The sequence below is a fragment of the Pinus tabuliformis genome, chromosome 6, assembly GCF_031772625.1.
Source record: "Pinus tabuliformis cultivar Carrire ecotype Pingquan chromosome 6, CPIR1, whole genome shotgun sequence".
NCBI lineage: Eukaryota > Viridiplantae > Streptophyta > Pinopsida > Pinales > Pinaceae > Pinus > Pinus tabuliformis.
Genome location: NC_142292.1, coordinates 1968633486 through 1968644005, shown reverse-complemented (window position 1 = coordinate 1968644005; position 10520 = coordinate 1968633486). Strand labels below are relative to the sequence as shown.

At 37.1% G+C, this 10520-nt stretch overlaps 1 pseudogene; it reads right to left on the bottom strand.

Annotated features, from left to right (window-relative positions):
• Window positions 1-284: 284 nt before the first annotated feature.
• LOC149267070 (uncharacterized) lies at window positions 285-5462 on the bottom strand (annotated as a pseudogene).
• Between the last annotated feature and the right edge of the window lie 5058 nt (window positions 5463-10520).

Here is a 10520-nt window from a genome sequence, read left to right as displayed (position 1 = left end):
ATGCATGCTGAGAAGAATTGATTCAAGGTAAAATATTTGCAAAAACAATAGTTCTCAGAAGAAAAGGTTTCAAACATGTTGAAGAAAATAAATATGAAGAGATCGAAAAAACATAACTAATTCATATTGAAACGCCTGTCTGCTTAAAGTATTGCTTGCAAAGAAAAACCAAAGATGATTCGTCCTTTTAACTAAAAAGGAAAAATTCCTCCATTTGCTCATACAATGCAAATGTACCTATACTGTTTGTTGAGAAATTGCTGCCATCCATGCTCTAAATGCCTTTAAAGAAGATAATCTTGGGGAGCAAATAAACAATAGCAGGGATATATGCCTTCCAGATTAAAATTGATGAACAGGAAGATTGCACCGAGAGTCTTATTCTTTCTGGTGAAACACATCAGAGTGAATCTATTCCATTCACTCAAGTCGACTGGAGGAGGCCATGCCCTTGGTTCGATTCTCACAACAGAGGAATCCACTTTAGGGCATGGCGTAAAATGCCTCTTGCTCACATCCATAAGGAGCTTGGTACTGGCCAGAAGATCCACATTGACAGCCAGGCGATTGAAAAGGGAATCACTAGGCTTTGCCACGAGGCGGTGGCCAAATTCCTTCTGAAGCATGAGGGTGGCACTTCGAAACTTGGGCATGGTGGACAAAAGCTTGAAGATGAGCGGAGATGATATCTGGTAAGGTATATTGGCTACACATATGTCAAAAGTTGGCAAGTCTGTTCGTAGTATGTCCCCTCGCACCAACTGTCCATAACAGAAAAGAAAAAGGAGATAGTCATATTAGATAAGAGCAACTTTGATTTATCGTAATCCCAAAAATTAATAAGGTATCACCAAAGACAGCAATCACAAGGAACAAAAAAGGAATTGCAAGAGACAATTACGAAGACATCACAAGGGAACCTGCAAAGCACATAGCTTAGGCTAACCTTGCAGTAAACAGAATCTCTTTCCAGTGCATTTTCCTTGTAAATCTGGCAGAAATTTTGCCAGAATCTTGGAATTACAGGTTTGAATTGCATAAATTTAATACTGAGGTGCCCAATTGGACATAAGGGGGTAGGGAATCCATCTGCAACATCAAATTTGCAAAAAGAAGAAGTGTTTTATTGCCAAAATTGGCATTTTTCATTGCCAGACAGAAAGTGCAGTACGTTACAAGATTATGGCTTCCCAAAGCACACAGGTACTTCTAAGCATCATTAGATTGGAGAAAGGTAGTAACTGAAGAAAAGAAGGCTGCTATCACATAAGCATGAGGACTTCACCCCATAGCCAGTTTTCATCGCATAGGCATGAGAAATTCACCCTAAACCCAGTTTTCAGATTGGCAAAGATTTGAAAAAGTTTTAATGTATGTGGTATTTCACAAATAAACCTTCTTCAGTATTGTTGTCAATGTAGGATTTTTTTTTGGTTGATGTTTCCAGTTTACAAATGCAGCAAGCGCACCCTTCTCCATTATGGGATTATCACGATGAACTGAAGTCAGGTCATGCAGAAAGCATGCCCATTTCCATTATGTGAATATCACAACGAACTATAGCAGGCTGACAACAGATATTCGAAAACATATGTCTCAGTGATTGTGGCAGAAGACCTACACCTTGCCCCATCCACATGGAGCCGGAGCCTGAGCCGCTGCTTACACAGGTGCATAGAAGCAACAGCTCATGAAGGGAAAACATGTCTCTGAGGATTTGAAACTTGGGGTGGGCATGAAGAGTCACAATCCATGTGGAATTGACATATTGTTAATGAGGTAAATAAGGTGAATGAATGTAAAAACAAGATGCAAAGGAAATTGGAACTCACCTCCAATCTCTGAGCCATTTCGGTCCCCTTTATGCGTTTGTGAACTACTTCGATCATCCGGGGATCGATCTCGACTGCGATGACTCTGTGGGCGGCCTGCAGCAACTCTAGGGTTAGATTTCCAGTACCCGGGCCGATTTCCAGGACGGTATCGCTTTCTCTCATGTCCGCTTTCTCAACGATGGATTTGAGAACACCGGGATTTGTGAGAATGTGGGATTTGTGAGAATGTGCTGCCTGCTCAGTACAGCCTTGGGATCAATCAACTCCACCCACAGACAGTACAAGAAAAGCCCGCCAACAGGGTTAGTGGGACGCATGTAGCACTAGAGAGCCCGGTTCAGCTGCCCTGATGAAACTATTCGATCTGCCAAATGAAACGCCCAAACCGTTTGGGCAACCCTTTTGAATCAACGATCAACGGCTGAAATTGTTGCAATCGTCTAACATATAATCGTGTGGCTTACACGATGACAGGTAAGCAGAGAGGGGAGTTGATTTCAGAGGGAAACGCCTTACGGCGTAATAAGAACTTGCATCATATGCACAATTAGAAAAAACAACTCAAAAGGAAACTGTTGTTTTTCAAATGGGAGTTTCTAAAATGGGACTTAAGTTTTAACATGAAAAGAAATTTACAAATTCAACATTCCTTAAATTCTAATTTTTTCATTGCTAAAATTCTAATTTCAGGAAAAATGAAACTTAAAAAAAAATTGACAATTTGACAACACTTCTTAAAAAATTTTAAGATATTATTCCAATTTTTTTTTTAAATGACAAAAATCAATTTTTAAATTTCTTTTGACTGGTAAAATTTTCTTATTACTTCTCTGACTTGCCAGAGACCCTTTGAAAGGCTCTGACGTGTTCAATTTTGATCCCTGACCCTAGACATTATGCATGAAAAACAAGCTGTTGGATGCAACATCGCCAAAAGGAGAGTGGTCGACGAATTCAAAACACCCATCCTCTGTCAGTGCCAACTATGAAACGTTCATGAGGCAATTTAGCTTTTTCATCCCTATCGGCGGAGAATATTATTTCTAATTTTGTTACTTAAAACATAATATCAGAGAACACAATATAGGTTAGGAGTTGTCTATAATGCGACTTTTTGAAGATTCCGGTGACGGAATCCGGCTAAGAAATTGAGGTCAAATCTTGATTTCTTGCAGTTAAAATGGTTTTTTAACTGCATATTTGGATTCAGCACCCTGAAAAACCCCTGGGACGCTTTCATTGTGCAGAAACTAGCTATCAAACTTGCGATTCCAATAATTCTTGCCGGATTTCGACCGGAAAAATCCGCCGCAAAAGCTTTCAAAAAGTCGCGTTATAGACAACTCCTATAGGTTATACAATTTTTTTTTTTTATTATTATTTATTAAAGTTTTTTTTTTTAATTACCTTTAAAAAACACTATTTAAAAAACACTATATAGGTCCTTATGGTGATTTCATGATTTTGTTTGCAATGGATGGTCAATGCAAAACTTATGAATATTCGTTATTCATGAATTGAATCTGTGGAGGGACGTGGCAATTCTTATGAAACAAACTGGTTGGTGTGTAGTGAGGTTACTCTGCAACGTTTCCGGGAAGGACGCGATGGCGGCAGTAGTGCCGCTAGATACGATAAACCTCACAAAGTTTAAAATTAGAATTGATATTTAAGGTTTTAATTCGTTGTTTCAGTAAAATTGTGAAAAATCTTAAAGCAAAATGGTTTCGACCTGCATTATATCATTAGATTGGATTAAGTTGTGCGTACAACTTCCTAATCTAGATTAAACCATTAGACTTTAGATAATCTGAACCATAATATTTAAAAGTGGGTTAGAAACGTAACTAGCATTTGCATCTTATGTTGCAAAGGAAACGCCGTAAGGCATAGAGTGGGGAAGAATAGGGACATGTGAATGGACATTGTTGAAAGCAATGGTGGATGATAATGGGTTACAATTGCAATAGCTAGTTATGTGTATTCTGAAAATGGATATTTTGTAAATAATAATAGGTTGTGGAAGAATAGCAACATGTGAATGGACGTTGTTGAAAGAAAGGGTGGATGATAATGAGTTACAGTTGAAAGTATTAGTTATGTGTATTTTAAAAAAGCACAGGGATATCCATAGGCATCGTTGGGCTGTTGATTCCTTCCTTGTCTGACTTTGGGATGTCATGGCTAAGCTAGCGCTTCATATAAACAAAGGATAGATTCGAAAAATTTATAAAACGGTTCCCTTTTGGAATCGAAAATCATTTGATTTTGCCATTTCCATATGGCCCAGATTGTTAACAAAGAAATGGGCCTCCACTTGCAGTACATGTTGCTCCGTGCTTTGGAAGCCTCATAGATAGAAGGAGCATTGACGATGACGAAACCAAAGTCAGTAGTTAAGTTCTACCAAATCAACTGGGATTGAGGACATTGTAGGAAAATATGCAAATTATTTTCAGAATTTGATCTACAAAGGGGGCATATGGCAGGCCCACACCATTTGCGCTTCTGAAGATTCTCCCAAGTGAGATTCCTGTCATGAAAAACCAGCCAAGAAAAAATAATGATTTTTAAAGGGCATCCAAATTTCCAAAACGCTGGGGGGAAAATATTATGATATGTATCGGACTCTGATAATAAAATTTGGAGATATATATGCTTTGCATATACAGCCGATGCACCACTGAGACCTTTCCAAACGAGGCAATCCCTATCTGACGAGCGATACAATCCACGCGATTGCAATGAAATAGTGATAGCATTCCATTGGGATTCCAGAGCACCGGGTAATTGCATTTCTGTAGCAGTTTTCCAGATTGGAATAACACCATCCCATTTTTTTATTGCACTAGCCCAAAAGAAATATCCCCTGCTGTGTAAATTTCTCAAAAGTTGAGAGGAGATACGGATCTTTTCTCCCATACCTGCGAATTCATCAAATCCAATGATAATATTGGATCCGGATTGGAATTTCCAAATCAAATTTTTTCTAAAGAACGACTCCAATCTTTTAAAACCTCTCCATATATATGAGCCGTTGGTGGATCTAGTGGAGCGTTGTCTATACCAATATGTCATGTCTTGCTCATCCATGTACTTAGCTCTAATGGTTTTGCTCCAGTTGGATTCATCCATAATCACTTTCCACATTGATTTACATAGAAGGGCTCTTCTAAAGGAGTGTAAATCCAATATGCCCCAACCTCCCATATTTTTTGGCCGTGTCAACTTCGAAAGCTTGCTGAGGTGATATTTTATCTTCTCCTTCTGTCCTCCCCATATGAAATTAGCTATCATTCTGTTTAAACTGTAAATAGTAGATGAAGGGATATAGAAAAGGTGTGCCCAATAAACCATGATTTGTAGCAGCAGGGATTGTGTGAGAATGGCGCGACCTCCAATTGATAAGCACCTGTATTCCCATGTAGATATTTTCTTATAGAACCGATTTGGAATACATGACCAGTCGGCCAATCTGTAACCCACAGGTTTCAAATTGAATCCCAGATGTTTGAAGCCCTTCAGGATAGGAAATGCTTTAATGTTGAAAAGATCTGTTAGAAATGTGATTATACCTCCATTCACATCAGCGACATAGAATGAAGATTTTAAATCGTCGATATACATGTCGGTGGCTTTTTGAAATCTCCCAAAGATTTCATAGATACATATCCATGTTGATTTGCACAGTATGGCTGACGGAAGGATATCATCAACAAAAAGATTATGCGACATGAATATATCCCTGCAAATGGGGAGAGACTTGTATATCTCTTGTTGGATCGCTTTCTTTATGTGTAGGCTCAGAGATTCCATAACTAGAATGAAAAGGAGTGGAGATAGGGAGCAACCCTGACGTAAGCCCCTGGCCGCTTTGAAGAAAGGAGTTGGGACACCGTTAATTAGGACTGCATAATTTACTACCACCACATAGGCCATGATCCATTTGATGCACCTAACATCTAGGCCAATCCTAGCTAGTAGGCATCGAATAAAGCCCCAGTTCACACAGTCATATGCCTTTTTAAGGTCGATTTTAAAAGAGCAACTTCTATTTTCCTGCTATGCATTGAGTGTAATAATTCTTGAGTGAGAGCCACTGCTTCTAAGATATTTCTGTCTTTAAGAAACCCGTGTTGCTCTGGAGATAGATGTAGAGATAGAGTGTTTCTAATTTGAATAGCTATAATCTTTGATATGACCTTGTATAATACGTTGCACAATGAGATTGGACGATAATCTGAAAATGTGGAGGAGAGATTTTTCTTTGGAATTAGAGCGATATATGTTGAGGAGATTTTTTGGCTTATGAAACCCTGTGTTCTCATTTCCTCGACCATCTTTAGGATATCTGTCTTGAATAATTTAAAGAAGTGGATGAAGAAATCGGTGGTCCACCCATCCGGCCCAAGGCACTTGTCTTTCTGGAATGATTTCATTGTTGCCAATAATTCTTCTTTTGAAACTTCACCAAATAGAGCTTTGCTTAGACTTTCATCAAACATAGTGGGGTATGGGTCTATTCCCCATAGAATATCCTCAATATCACAGACAAAATCCTCACTGTAAGCCCTTTTGTAAAATTTCACAGCTTCTCTAGAAATAGCCTCCTGTGAGGAGTGAGAATTTCCTTCCTCATCCTTGATCTCCCAAATAGCGTTTGTATCCCTTCTCTTATTTGCAAACCTGTGAAAAAACTTGGTGTTTTTATCTTCCTCTCTGAGCCATAATGCTCGACTTTTGAGCCTCCAAGAGGCCTCTTCTTCTAATATCTTTTGTTTTCTTTTTTCTAAATCCCATATATGTTTTCTGATGGTGGATGTCATGGAGGGATTTTTAAAAAGTGTAGATAAGTACTCCAGTTTCCTACATATGTCCTTCAGCTCCTTTTTATTGGAGGCCGATTTCTCTTTTTGCCATTTTTTAACCTCCTTTTGAAGAAATTGCAGGGGATCAAGGAATTGCCGGGAAGAGTCATTTTCCTGCATGGGAGATAACTTCCATGTATCATTTATAAATTTGCTGAATTGACCAACAGCAAGCCATGCACAATTGAACTTGAAAGGATATCCAAATCTGCGTCTAGCATATTTCCATTGAAAAGAAATGGGGCGGTGATCAGATATGAAAGATGGTATGATGTTCATGGTAGGAGGCCCATATCTTTCTGTCAGTCTTTCATGGTAGATAAATTTGTCTAATCTTTTCGCCAGGAAGGAATTGTTGGATCGCCCATTGTCCCAAGTTGGTCCCTGACCAATAGGCAAGATATCAATAAAATTATTTTGTATAATAGATTCCCGAATGAATCTCCCCATCGGATCATATTTCTTTCCATTGCCCCATATTTCGTCATTACAAAAGGTGCAATTAAAATCTCCACCAATTATCAAAGAGTCAATTTCAAGTAGTTCAGAAGAAAGAAGATAATTCCAGAAAGGGTACTGGTTTTTATATGGAGCATAAATATTCAATATGTGAATGGGGTCTGAAGATCCACAGAAATGGGCCAGCACAAGAATGCCAGTGAAACATTGAAAAGCAGCAGTCGTAATCCATTTAGGGTCCCATAATACAGCTAGTCCTCCAGACATGCCCACAGCATTTGAAGCGACCATATGCCATGTTGGTAACATCCGCCTGAAGTAAGAAATGGTTTGTGAGCTATCGTGCATGGTTCCCTGCATAAGAAGCATTTTAGATTTTGAAGAGACAAAAAGATTTTTTAGGGCCAGAAATTTGGGGTCAGCTCCAAGGCCCCGAATGTTCATTGATAGAATGTCGATCATTTGGGAAAATCATTAGGCCGACATGCTCTAAGAGGCCTTTTAAGAGGAATATCTTCAGCTGCAATTTCTGTAATAGGAATTTCAATTAAGGAAAGATCTCGGGTTGACGAGTCCTGTCTTCCCTTCCTACCCCGAAAGTGTCTACTACCACGCTTCTCTTTGCGGCGGACAGTTATGTTTCTAGCTGAATTAGGGCTAATATTGGGCAAGGGGGAACGATTGGGTCGATGGACAGTTAATGGCTGAAATTTTAAAGACGCTTTTTTAAGGAGGTCAATATCCTGATCAAAAGAATTACGGGGAGAGGTTCGAGGGGATAGTGGAGGGGAAATAGGGATATATGGAGCCTTACCTTTATGGTCAGGTACATGTCCAAGGGATGGAGGTTTAGGGGAGTGAGCTATATATGGAGATTTATTATTTATATCAAAAGAGCGACCAAGTGAGGGGGAAGACGGGAATCTTTGGATGGGTGGAATGTGAGAGGAAGGGGATTGGGGTGATGAAGATATGTATTGAATATGGGCAGACGCAGGATCAATACATGGAGGCTTAGAAGATGCAGGAGGGAGGGGAATCTCAGGGTTTGGTTCCAATTCATGAGGTGGAGAAATATTGGAGAAGCCCGTTACTCTGGCCGATAGGTCAAAAAAGGACAGCGAGGGAGTTTCAGAAACAGTGGAAGAACGGGGTCGATCAGAAAAATAGTTAGAAGTACGATTTGTATGGTTCACAGATACAGATCGAGATTGCGGAAGACTCGCAGATCAATCTAGGGAACGGCCTTTCGGCGAGGATAGGACGTCATTAGTTCTGACTAGAGCCCGATAGACCTCCATGGTGTTAGGCCATTCATATGCCGAATTTTCTCTTTCATATGTCGAAACAGGAATATTTACAGCATGGAACTTTTTCTTCTGTTTACCATTGGGGCGACGAGGACAATTACGAAAAAGGTGTCTAGTTTTGTGACAATTTGAACACCTAAATGGGACGCCCCAATAATCTAATCGTTGTTGAATTTTGGACAGCTCCCAAGTTAAATCAATAGACTCTGGAAAACCCCCTTTGAATTCCTTTTCTATGAGAATCTAGGCCACCTGCTTGTCTTTTGCCCCAATACACCTAGGATCGACGTATATGAATCGCTCAATAGCATTTCCTATTTTTTCCATAGATTCTTTGGTCCACAGTTCAAGAGGCAGGCCAGGCAATTTTGGCCAAATGTAATTGTTTTGGGGCGTGCAACGAAGCGGATTAAAACCAATAAACCATCTGTGCAGAGCTAAAAAGCTCTTCTCTTTCACCCAGAGTTTCGAATAGATAATTTCCAAGTAACGTACCCAGAGGAAGTGGAAAGTAGATATTTTATTGAAAATGATTAATTAATTCTTTTAACTAACTTTACATTATTTGATAAGAGAGAAGTAGATTAATTAATTCTTTTAACTATTTATTGTATTGAAATATATATTTTTATAACCTAATATAAAAAAAATATATAATTCCTTCATAATTCTATATAAATAATAAAATAATTAAACATGTATAATTATTTTAATGTTAATATGAAATTTAAATAGAATATCTATAAATATTAATAAAAAAATATTTTAATTTCTATTTTAATTAAAATATTTTTATTTCAACCTCTTATGCATAAAAATATATATTATGAAAATATAAATTTGATTTAAATTTTAATTTAAAATAATATCATAAAAAAATATTTCATTATTAAAATAATATCATAAAAAAATATTTCATTATTAAAAATAATTAAAAAAAAATCATTATTAAAAATAATAATAAAAAATTCATTATTAAAAATAATCAAAAAATATTTCATTATTAAAAATAATCAAAAAATATTTCATTATTAAAAATAATCAATTCTCTCAAAATTAAGATTAAATTGATCTATTAATTTTTCATTTACATACAGAAGAATCTCAAGTTATCATTGAGATAAATAAATCTCTATAGTACATACTTGTTATATCTATATATATATGAATGAAGATCTTTGCTATGATTTATATTACTGTGGCAATGCCATTTTTCCACAACAAATTCTTTTATTAGTATTTAATACATGACCCTTAAATTTTTCATATACTCAATCTTGACTTAAATACACATGAGTGCATTACAGTGCACTTTAGTTACATTTAGAATTAATAACATCACATCAATCACATGATTATTTTTCATATACTCAATCTTGACTTAAATACACATGAGTGCATTACAATTCACTTTAGTTACATTTAGAATTAATAACATCACATCAATCACATTATTTATCCATGGAAATGGTACATATGATAATTAGATTGCCACCAGGAGGATCTAAATAATTAAGTTCCAATGTACTAAGTTAATGTAGGTTCTCCACAAAACATGTATATTGGGAAATGAAATTACAATGAATGATTCTCTATGCAACACACTAGGAATTGGAAATGATAATAATTCTAATAATTCTTTGAATGTATGGTTTTAATCCCATACTGACTCACTAACGTACTGCTCAATCTCCTTGACCTATGTGATACACTAGACTTTGGTTTTTTTTCGAAACTCCTTTGCTTTCTTGATCTCCCATAATCCTCTACCTCTCCCTCCTGGCACAATGTTCTTTAATTTCATGTACCATGTTAACATGTGGTCTAATAGTGGTATACAATTGTGCCACCTTTTTCTATTCATCTAGTACCTATTTAACATTCCAAACTTTCTCACATACAAAAATATTTTGTTTGGGATCCTCCGATCCAACACAGTGAAAGAACGTAATTCGCATAGAAGGATCAACGTCCATTACCATTCTCTACGTAGTTCCACACTATGAAACTTTTGATTGATTTGTTTGGCATCCTAGATCTTGATTGAC